Consider the following 11,332-nt stretch of genomic DNA (forward strand, 5'->3'; position numbering starts at 1 on the left):
CACCCTCAAGGTAGTGTACAAGCCGGGCCCAGACATGCACATCAGTGACACGTTGAGCAGAGCCACGGCTCCACTACAGAGGACGGACACGAGCTACACAAAACACGCAGTTTGTAGCCTGCAGAGGGCGCAGGAGGACACTGAACAGATAAATCAGGCTGATTATCTGAATGTCACCAGACAGCGCCTGGCGCAGATAAGACAACACACGGAGATGGATGAAAACCTCCAGATGCTAAAGGCAGCAGTGCTCAGGGGATGGCCAGATCTCCGTGAGGATACTCCTCTGGCGATCAGGGAGTACTGGTCAATTCGTGACGAGATCAGCGCACAAGATGGAGTGCTCTTCAAAAGCCAGCGGGTCATAATTCCAAAGTCGTTACGCGCGGAGATGCTGAAACGCATCCACGCCAGCCACGTAGGAGGAGATGCCTGTTACAGACAGGCCAGAGACACGCTGTACTGGCCGAACATGCAAGGTGAAGTCAAGGACTATGTGAGTCAGTGTTCAGCATGTAACGAATATTCACATGACCAACAGCGAGAAACAATGATGTCACATGCACTCCCGACGCGGCCATGGCAGATTCTCAGCATGGATCTATTCAGGCAAGCAGGCAAGGATTTTCTGATCATCGTTGACCATTACTCAGACTTCTGGGAGATAGAGCTGCTCCCAGACTTGTCAGCAGAGACCACAGTCCTGAGGTGCAAGGCCCAATTCGCACGACACGGACAGCCTGACCGGGTCATTACAGACTGTGGTTCTCAGTTTGACTGCGGGACATTCAGGAGGTTTGCAAAAGAATGGGACTTTAGCCATGTAATGTCTTCACCCAGGCACCCAAAGTCTAATGGAAAGGCTGAGTCGGCAGTAAAGATAGTGAAGAATCTGTGCAAGAAAGCAGCCAGCGCAGGCAATGACCCATGGATAGCCATCTTACAGTGGAGAAACACGCCCACGGAGGGCATGCTCAGCAGCCCAGCACAAAGACTGATGTCTCGGAGGCTGAAAACTCCGCTCCCGGTCGCCGACACGCTCTTGGAGCCGAGCGTAGTCACTGGGGTCCCGGAGAAGCTGCGGGCGAAACACCAGACAGCCAAGTTCTGGTATGACAGGTCGGCCAGAGACTTGCCCGAGCTGTGTATCGGCCAAGACATCAGGATGAAGCCACTACCTGGCGACAGGACGGGCAGGTGGAGGAGGGGCGTGTGCCTGCAACAGGCGGGCCCCAGATCATACCTGGTGGATGTCGAGGGGACGTTCTATCGACGGAATCGGGTGGATCTGCGGCCAGCTGAGGGGGAGGCGATCGGACGCCACCCTGAGCAACAAAGCATGCAGCGCAGCGGCCCGCCTGAGGAGCAACACAGCGATCCGTCTGACAGCACGACGGGCAATATGGAGGACAGTGACACAAACGGGCAGGGGGCCAGGCCGCTCAGGCGGAGTGGTGTGCACCAGCCCGCGGGCAACGCCACGCCCGTGACGGAGCAGAGGACGGCCAGTGGCAGGCTGGTGAGAGTGCCGGTCAGGTTGGACTTATAGATATTATGGACTGGGGTTTGGGCCTGAGGCTGGACTATTGTTGTGTTGACACACGTTGGAAAAAAAAAAAAAAAAAAAAAAAAAAAAAAAAATAGGGGGACGGAATCTGTAATGTGTTTTATTTTAGGAATGTGTTAATATGGGATACATATTCGGGTTGTTTATGTTCTTAGAAAGGTTCATCTAAGAAAGGGGAGATGTTATAGGCGAGTAAGGGTTGCACCCCTAACAGAATGGTATGTCCCAGCAGCTAGCAGGAAGTGTGCGTTGTGTTTACGTCCGGGCCATCAGTTGCAATAAAGACCACTGAATGAGTTACACACTATTGTCTCCTGTCCCAACTATATACTAGAACAACACGCCGGCTTGACCTAATTATTCATTTTATTGTTTGTAGCAGGAAACATGTATATTAAATGACAAAATACAAATATATAGCGTTATTTATTGTAACGATTGTACTCACAGGAAAGAGTCCCATACAGTTTAATTCGATTTACACATTCCCTGGGTTCATACAGGTGCATGAATTCCAATGGGGAGCATGTCTCGCCAGAACACAGCAAGAAAGGTTGGCACGCAACGTAAAAGTGTTTTCAGACTCTATTTAGCGCGATGGCTGTCTGTAAGTGCTGTTAGTAGGACTCCAACGAGCCAAGTAAAACAGCGTGTTGTGCAGGCCACCACACCGGTCGCCATTTGATAACAGCGGAGGATTCTGCGGAAGTGAAACAAGGCAACCAGCTGTGGCAGTGGGGGAAAAGTGTGTCAATGTCGGCTGGCGAGGCAGTCGGTGTGGTTATAGAGCTCTGTGCTCATACATATTGGCCTCTGGCGTGGGCGAAGCCGCTTCACGGGGCTTCAAGGCGAGCCGCTGTTGCTCTTCTGCCACCACGGATGTGAAAGTCCTAGATTTGACATGCAAGGGAGCCTGCTTTTTAAATGTTAATGTCGCTGACGATTGCCCTCATTTAACCGTGGCAGCCAAAGCCATGCACGCAATTAAAATTTGATTAGTTGTTCAGCCCTAGTCTGAACTGTAATCATGCAACGGTAAAGCTGTTTTTTTCCCCGCAAAATTGTGCGACCCCAAGGGTGTTCCTCTGTAATGTATGTATAATAATTACATTTTGGGGGCGGGGGGCGTGGTTGGGGGGCGTGGTTATTTACAGCTAGAATTCACCAACTCGAGTATTTCATATATATTTAATATATATACATATATATATATACATATATATATATACATATATATACGTATATATATATATATATATATATATATATATATATATATATATATATATATATATATATATATATATATATATATATACATACATACATACATACATACATACATACATACATACATACATACATACATACATACATACATATATATATATAATATTTATTTTATTTACATAAAGGAAATACTTGAATTTCAGTGTTCCGGTGGCTATCCATTAGATGGCAGTATTGTCCTGTTTAACTTCTCCGTTCATGATGAGTATATCATTTCGGCCACCGTGTTCAATGGAGAAGTCTGTTCTACATATTTACAGGCAACATACACCTTCCCCTTCGAACTGTCCTGGATGAACTGAAATTCTTGTTTCCATTCGTTCTGGAACTTGCAAGCGTATTTCTTCATCTTGCTCGTCGACGGCGTCGCCATGTCTGTAATTTCCTCGTTCTTCTGCTTCGTCTCCTTGTTGTGTGCGCAGTTGTGCACGCTACTCTCTAAAAGCCCTAGATGTTATGACGTCATTGGGCAGGCAAGCTGTTTATAATGTGGGAAAGCGGACGTGAGAACAGGCTATCCACACTCAGTCTCAGGTCCACATTGAGCTGGAGGGGGCGTGGCCTCCAGCTCCGGCTGAATACCGGGAGTTTGTCGGGAGAAAATCTCTGTCGGGAGAGGCGCTGAATACCGGGATTCTCCCGCTAAAAACGGGAGGGTTGGCAAGTATGGGATAGGTTGATTGGCAACACTAAATTGGCCCTAGTGTGTGAATGTGAGTGTGAATGTTGTCTGTCTATCTGTGTTGGCCCTGTGATGAGGTGGCGACTTGTCCAGGGTGTACCCCGCCTTCCGCCCGATTGTAGCTGAGATAGGCTCCAGCACCCCCTCCGACCCCGAAAGGGACAAGCGGTAGAAAATGGATGGATGGATGGATGGATGGATGGATATATATATATATATATATATATATATATATATATATATATATATATATATATATATATATATATATATATATATATATATATATATATATATATATATATATATATATATTATATGTAAATGTGTGTGTGTATATATGTATATGTAAACGTGTATATATGTGTGTGTATATATGTATTTGTCTATGTATATGTATATATCCATGTATATATATGTATATATATATATATATGTGTATATATGTATATGTGTCTATATGTGTGTATATATATATATATATATATATGTGTATATATGTATATGTGTCTATATGTGTGTATATATATATATATATATATATATATATATATATATATATATATATATATATATATGTATTCATACATATATATTCCTCGTGCACTAATTGACTTAAAGAGCGCACTTGCTGCATGTCACGTTATCGATGGTAAAATGCATTTTTAGACAATATGATTTTCCTGAGTGGCTAGGAGATGGTAGAAAATGGACTAGTAAGGACAAATTAAAAAAAATAATAATAATACCAAAAAAACAAAAAAAAAAACTTTTTTTTTTTTTTAACTTGGGACTTCCCGCGGGCCGGATTTTGGACGCTGGGGGGCCGTATCCGGCCCGTGGGCCGTAATTTGGGGACCCCTGGATTACAGTATTCCTTTGTGAACTATTCTCTGCATATATTTCAGTTCCTCTCCCTGCTCGTCCAACCAGTGAAGCTTCGACGAGAGCATAAACAAAAACAGTAATGCGAGCTCTTCTTTTGGAAGACTCTGACTACAGGCGGCCTGAATGGGAGAGGCGGAACGTATGGAAACCATGCATGAGGGTGTTATGCCTGCAGGTGACTGACAGCTGGTTTCAAGTGAGCAGGAGGGAAACTGGAGATGCTGAGGTTAAACAGGCAGACTGGACTCAGGTTGATTGACTCAGTGTTTCCACTCACTGTCCTAATTGACAGTGTTGCACAAATTAAAGAGACACCCATTAAAGCAGGGCTTCTTAACCTTTTTGACCTCGGGGGACAACTTTTCCACTACATATATTAACACTGAATTACAAAAGTAGTTGTCTGACTCTTGATTTTAATTGTGTTCAATAATCATATCGAACCTACTTGCAGTTTACAACTTTGTCAAATGATATGAAACAATGTATACATTACAAACAGACTGCATAAGAAGGGATTCATGAATAACTGACGAAAAATACATTTACATACAAATATGCTGTGCTAAAATAAATAAACTAAATTAATAATGAATACGTTGCTTGACTCGGGCAGCGCGTCCGTGTTAGTGCCAGTAACTTGAGGGTTCCAGGTTTGATTCCATCCTCCGCCATACTAGTCACTGTTGTCGTGTCGCTGGGCAAAACACTTTACCCACCATTCTCCCTGTGCCACCCACACTGGTTTAAATGTAGCTTGAAAAACATATACTGTAAATAATGGTTTCACAATGTACACGTGCTAAACTGTCAATACAATTAAAGTGCAAATGAAAATGTGTTTTATTTATTCAAATTCTTGATTTATTTGTATGTCACATTTTTATATTTATACATTTTATTTGTATATATTTTCAAATCTCAAAAATATATTTATAAATATGCGTTTATTTATACAAATGATTTATTTATTTTTACATCACAATTGTATTTGTATATTTATTAATATATGCAAATTAATAATATCAAATTGATATATATAAGTTGATGTGAGACAATTCTACCTCCATAGCTTTAAAGTATTCCCAGGAGAGACTTAACTATACGCTCATATTATTCCAGCATCTCCATTTTATGCAACAATAACTGCTTAAGAATGCTCAAACAAGCGGCTTATTTTTGACATATTTTGAACATTTAATACTAGGAATACTTTGGTAGGAATAATGCAAAGGTCCTCTCATTATACAAACATGACAGCCACATACACACTATACTATTATTTGAACTCTTGGAAAAAGTAAAATAGATAAAGTAAATTTCAAAAGATGAAAATATTTCAATAATGCATTGTTGGGTGTTGATGCGAAGTGGTTTGTAATTTAATTCAGTGCAATTAGATTTAATCATATTTCATGAGATTGGACCTATTAATTACATTTGTTTTCTTTTTGTGTACCGGTATATTGAATCTGCCAGAAATAGGAAAAACTTTGATTAAAATCCTATTGTATACTCGACACATACCCTTGATACATATTAAAAAAGAAAAATACATATTTCTACTATGACATGATTACATAGTTTTAAGGTGGTTAGGGTTAAGGATTAGAGTTAGGTTTATGTTTATGGTTTGGTGTTAGAGTCAGGGTTAGAGACGTTTGAATGTATGTTTGTGAGAGTTAAAATAAGTCATTATAACTGCAAGACTGTCTACTGTTGCAACTGTAGAATAGTCGTTACTCTTAGACAAATAAACAACACGACCACAAATACAAAAGACATCACAAAGTCAACAATTTCAATACAAAACAACTTAAATATCTGTATGCTCAATATCAACTTACAAATGTGTGACCAAGTTTTGTGATGAAGATGACATGCTAGGATTTCTACCATTGTTGCAGCTTGTCTGGATCAATGTGTCCATCGCTTAAAAGGTCCGGCAGAAAACAATGCTCGGGGTAGAACTTGCATACTTTAATGTCCAGTCGCTGATAAAAGTCCGATTTCTGCAATTTAATTTAATTTTTTTCCCATGGTTGAGTGAGTAGTCTTCTTCTACACACCCCACTGCTGCTTCATTGTGACACATATGCCTCTCTGGTGCCCCCTGCGGGGTGGCTAGAGTGCTGCATACATGATCAACCCTAGTTTAAATGGTTCCATCAAGCCTATTCGGGTGATGTTCGGCGGGCCAAATGAAAAGCTCTGGCGGGCCGGATGAATAGACCTGTGATACATCATATAGTAATTAAATATGTTCATTTCTGTTGAGTAAATGTGATCTCATTGTTATTAATGCTGTTTCTGTGTATTATGAGAAGAGAGGCTTGCCGTTGTTGTTATGCGCCTCCAATAGGTTATATACGGTAGTGCCGGTTCATCCGCGCTATCGTCAGGTGATCTCTTCCGGTTCACTGCGCGCCAGGAAATGACGTCACACACACAGAAAAGTTCTATGGAGTTGTGTTCTTTTTCCCACAGTTACCGATGTTTTGTTTCCCGGTGCTGTGAGGCATTGTACTGAACCATTCTTAAAATAAACCATCATCTTTCATATATATTCAACTGGAGTATTCATTGAAGATGAATGAAGAAGGAAGAAACCCAACAGGTTATGGGCCCAGACGTGCAACGGGAGGAAGATGGCAGCGCCTGATCTTCGATGGAGACGAGGACAACTACGAACTTTGGGAAGTAAAATTTCTTGGTCATATGAGACTTGAACGTTTAAAGGACACAATACTTTCCTCTGGTGAGGTGGACCCAGAGAAGAATGCAGAATGCTTTGCAGAGCTAATCCAATTCCTAGATGACAAAAGTCTGTCGTTGGTGATGAGAGACTCTGCTGACGATGGTCGCAAAGCACTACAAATTTTACGGCGCCATTATGCCAGTGATGGTAAGCCAAGAATTATTTCCCTGTACAACGAATTGTGTTCCCTGAAGAAAGACTCAGAAGAAACTATTACAGACTACATCATTAGAGCCGAAAAGATAGTGACTGCTTTAAGAAATACAAAGCAAGTAATATGCGATGAGTTGAGCATTGCTATGGTTCTGCGGGGCCTACCGGAACCATACAAACCATTCGTCATTCACATGACAGAGCAACGATGAAGTGACTTTTGTGGAGTTCAAGAGCAAACTACGAAGCTACGAAGAGACAGAGAAATTTGAACACAAACCAAAATCAGACAATGTAATGAAAGTGGACATAGCGTCAGCGACCTGTTATGGATGTGGGAATCGTGGACATTTTGCGAAAAATTGTCCCCACAAAACAACACCAAAGTGGTGCAACTACCACCGAAGCACAACACATACAGACGCGACGTGCAGAAGAAAAACCAAGCCTGACTCTGCTAAACAAACTATGGAGAAAGAAGAAGATTCAAAGAAAATTGGCACCTCCTTTGTGTTCCAAGCCAGTCATTTGGTGCTTCCAGACGGCATCAAACAAAATGGACTGATGGTGGACTGTGGGGCGACGTCACACATAATCACTGAGAAGAGCAAATTCACACGATTTGATGAGACTTTTAACCCAAACAAACACTACATGGAGTTGGCCGATGGAACAAGGAAGAACAACGTGGCGCTGAAGAGAGGCGATGCAGTGGTTCTTCTACGCAACACAGAGGGGAGAAGCGTCCCCGTCACACTGAAGAACGCCTTGTTCATCCCAACCTACCCACAAGACTTCATGTCGGTGAAAGCAGCCACGACTAATGGAGCTCAAGTGATCTTCGGAGAAGGACAAAACCGGCTCATCACGAAAGAAGGAAACACCTTCAAGATAGAAGTACACGAGAGACTGTACTACCTCAAAACGGTAAACCATCAAAAACTGTATGATGATTCTGTGCATGACATGATGTCAAAAGACAAACTGAATCTATGTTGTGATGTGAAAACATGGCACGAGATCTTGGGGCACTGCAATGTGAATGATGTGTTGAAGCTTCAAAATGTTGTGACAGGCATGACAGTTACAGGAGATGCAAAAATAGAATGTGACATTTGTACACAAGGAAAATTCACTAACACTAGGAACAAATTACCTGATGTCAAAGCTAGTGCACCCCTAGAGCTGGTGCACACTGACCTGGCCGGTCCCATTGACCCCATTGGATTAGATGGGCATAAATATTCAGTCTCATTTACTGATGATTATTCAGGGGCAGTATTTGTTTACTTCTTGAAAAATAAGAGTGAAACTACCCTTGCGACACAGAAGTTCATTGCAGACGTTTCCCCATATGGCAACGTAAAATGTATCCGCTCAGATAATGGAACTGAGTTCACTGGAAACGTTTTTCAAACACTTTTGAGAGAGAAAGGTATCAGACATGAAACCTCATCACCTTATTCTCCTCATCAAAACGGTACAGCTGAAAGACAGTGGCGAACACTGTTTGAAATGGCAAGGTGTATGCTACTAGAAAAAGAGTTACCAAAAACATTATGGCCTTATGCTGTTCAAAGTGCCGCCCACATTCGGAACAGATGTTACAATGACAGAACAAAGAACACACCATATTTCATGCTAACTGGAAAAAAGCCCAACATTTCAAAAATGTGGGTGTTTGGTTCGGAGTGTTACGCATACACTCACAGTCACAAGAAACTTGAACCAAGGTGTGAGAAAGGAGTATTTGTGGGCTATAGTAAAAATAGTCCAGCATACTTGGTCTATGATCCACAGTCAAGAAAGGTGTCAAAACACAGACTGGTAAAATTCACCAAAAAGAATACTGCAGAAAAAGAGACACAAACAAATGCGTATGACTTGGAAATCCCAGATTGTGAAAGCAATGAAACCAAACTACCTGACACTGTGTCAGAAAAATCAGTGAGCATCAAAAATAAAACTGTAGCTCAAAATGATGTTGATAACCAAACACAAACTCTGGAAGTAGAGGAGGATGTAGTGTTAGATGATGCCACAACTAACATAGAGACTAGAACAGAACAAAGAGGTCGCTACCCAAAGAGAGAGAGGATTGTTCCTCCAAAATACTTAGAGGAATATGTAACAAACATTGATGATATCAATGAAAGCCATGACGTTATTGATCACTGTTGCAGGGCAGTGTGTGGAGTCCCACAGACGTATAAAGACACCCTGATGTCATCAGAGGCAGCTAGCTGGGAAAAAGCCAAGAAAGACGAGTTGGCATCTCTCAAAGAAAATGACACATTTGAACTAAAAACATTACCAAAAGGGAAAAATACAGTAGGTGGAAAGTGGGTTTATGCTCTCAAAGAAAACACAGAGAAAGGACAGCTTTTCAAAGCTAGATATGTTGCCAAAGGATACAGTCAAACTGAAGGTATAGATTATCAAGAAACATTTGCACCAACCGCAGACATTACTTCTGTGCGTGCATTGATGCAAATAGCTGTCCAAAATGACCTCACCATCCACCAGATGGATGTGAAAACGGCATATTTACATGCCCCCATTGATGAAGAGATATACCTAGAACAACCAGAAGGTTTTCAGAAAACATCGGACACAGGTGAAAATCTAGTATTTAGGTTGAAGAAATCAATCTATGGCCTAAAACAATCAGGAAGAAATTGGTACAAACTTCTAAATGACCATTTAGAGCAAAACAATTTCAAAAGAAACCTATCTGATCATTGTGTCTACCGAAAACAAACAGAAAATGAAACAGTCATTGTTATCATCTGAGTGGACGACCTGATCATTGCTGCAAGTAGCAAAGAAGCACTTGAGCAATTCAAAGACACAATGAAAGCCAAATTCAACATGAAAGATCTAGGTAAGATATCTTATTTCCTGGGTATTCATTTTGAACAGAAACAGAATGAAATCAAAATGGATCAAAAGATGTACATACAAAAGATGCTTGAAAGATTTGGCATGTCAGAATGCAAACCTAGAAGCACTCCTTCTGAACAGAAAGTAGAACTGAGCACTACAAATGAAAATGAGTGTGACACTACCGAAGTGGTAAACCCCAAAGAATACCGTGAAATCATTGGTAGTTTGATCTATGCCATGACCTGCACCAGACCAGATATCAGCTGGATTGTTGGTAGGTTATCACAAACATTGGCAAAGCCAACAGCACAGGATCTAGCTGCTGCCAAACATGTGCTAAGGTATCTCAAGGGTACACAAGACTTTGAACTAAGTTTCAAGAAAAGTGAGGAAGGCCTCAACCTGATTGCATTTAGCAATTCAGACTGGGCATCATCGGTGGAAGACCGACGCAGCACTAGTGGATATTGTTTCGGTTTAACAAAACAAGGTCCAGCTATATCCTGGAAGTCAAAGAAACAACCAACAGTTGCATTGTCAACTTGTGAAGCTGAATATATTGGCTTATCCACCACTACACGAGAAAGTATTTATATCACCCAACTGTTGAGTGGCATGGACAAATGTTTGTATGATTGTACAACAATTCATGGAGACAATCAACGGACTCTTTTGTTGAGCAAAAATCCAGTTAATAGACAGAGGTCAAAACATATTGATGTTAAATATCATTTCATTAGTGAGGCACTCACTGAAGGGAACATTTCATTAGTCTACTGTCCTACAGAAGACATGGTTGCAGACATTTTAACAAAACCTACTACAAGAGCCAAGATTGACAAATTCAAATTATTCTTTTTTGGAAACTAATGTGTTTCACTGTTTCATGGTCATGAGATAAAGGGGGGTGTTGAGTAAATGTGATCTCATTGTTATTAATGCTGTTTCTGTGTATTATGAGAAGAGAGGCTTGCCGTTGTTGTTATGCGCCTCCAATAGGTTATATACGGTAGTGCCGGTTCATCCGCGCTATCGTCAGGTGATCTCTTCCGGTTCACTGCGCGCCAGGAAATGACGTCACACACACAGAAAAGTTCTATGGAGTTGT

Source organism: Entelurus aequoreus, linkage group LG08, assembly GCF_033978785.1.
Source record: "Entelurus aequoreus isolate RoL-2023_Sb linkage group LG08, RoL_Eaeq_v1.1, whole genome shotgun sequence".
Lineage (NCBI taxonomy): Eukaryota > Metazoa > Chordata > Actinopteri > Syngnathiformes > Syngnathidae > Entelurus > Entelurus aequoreus.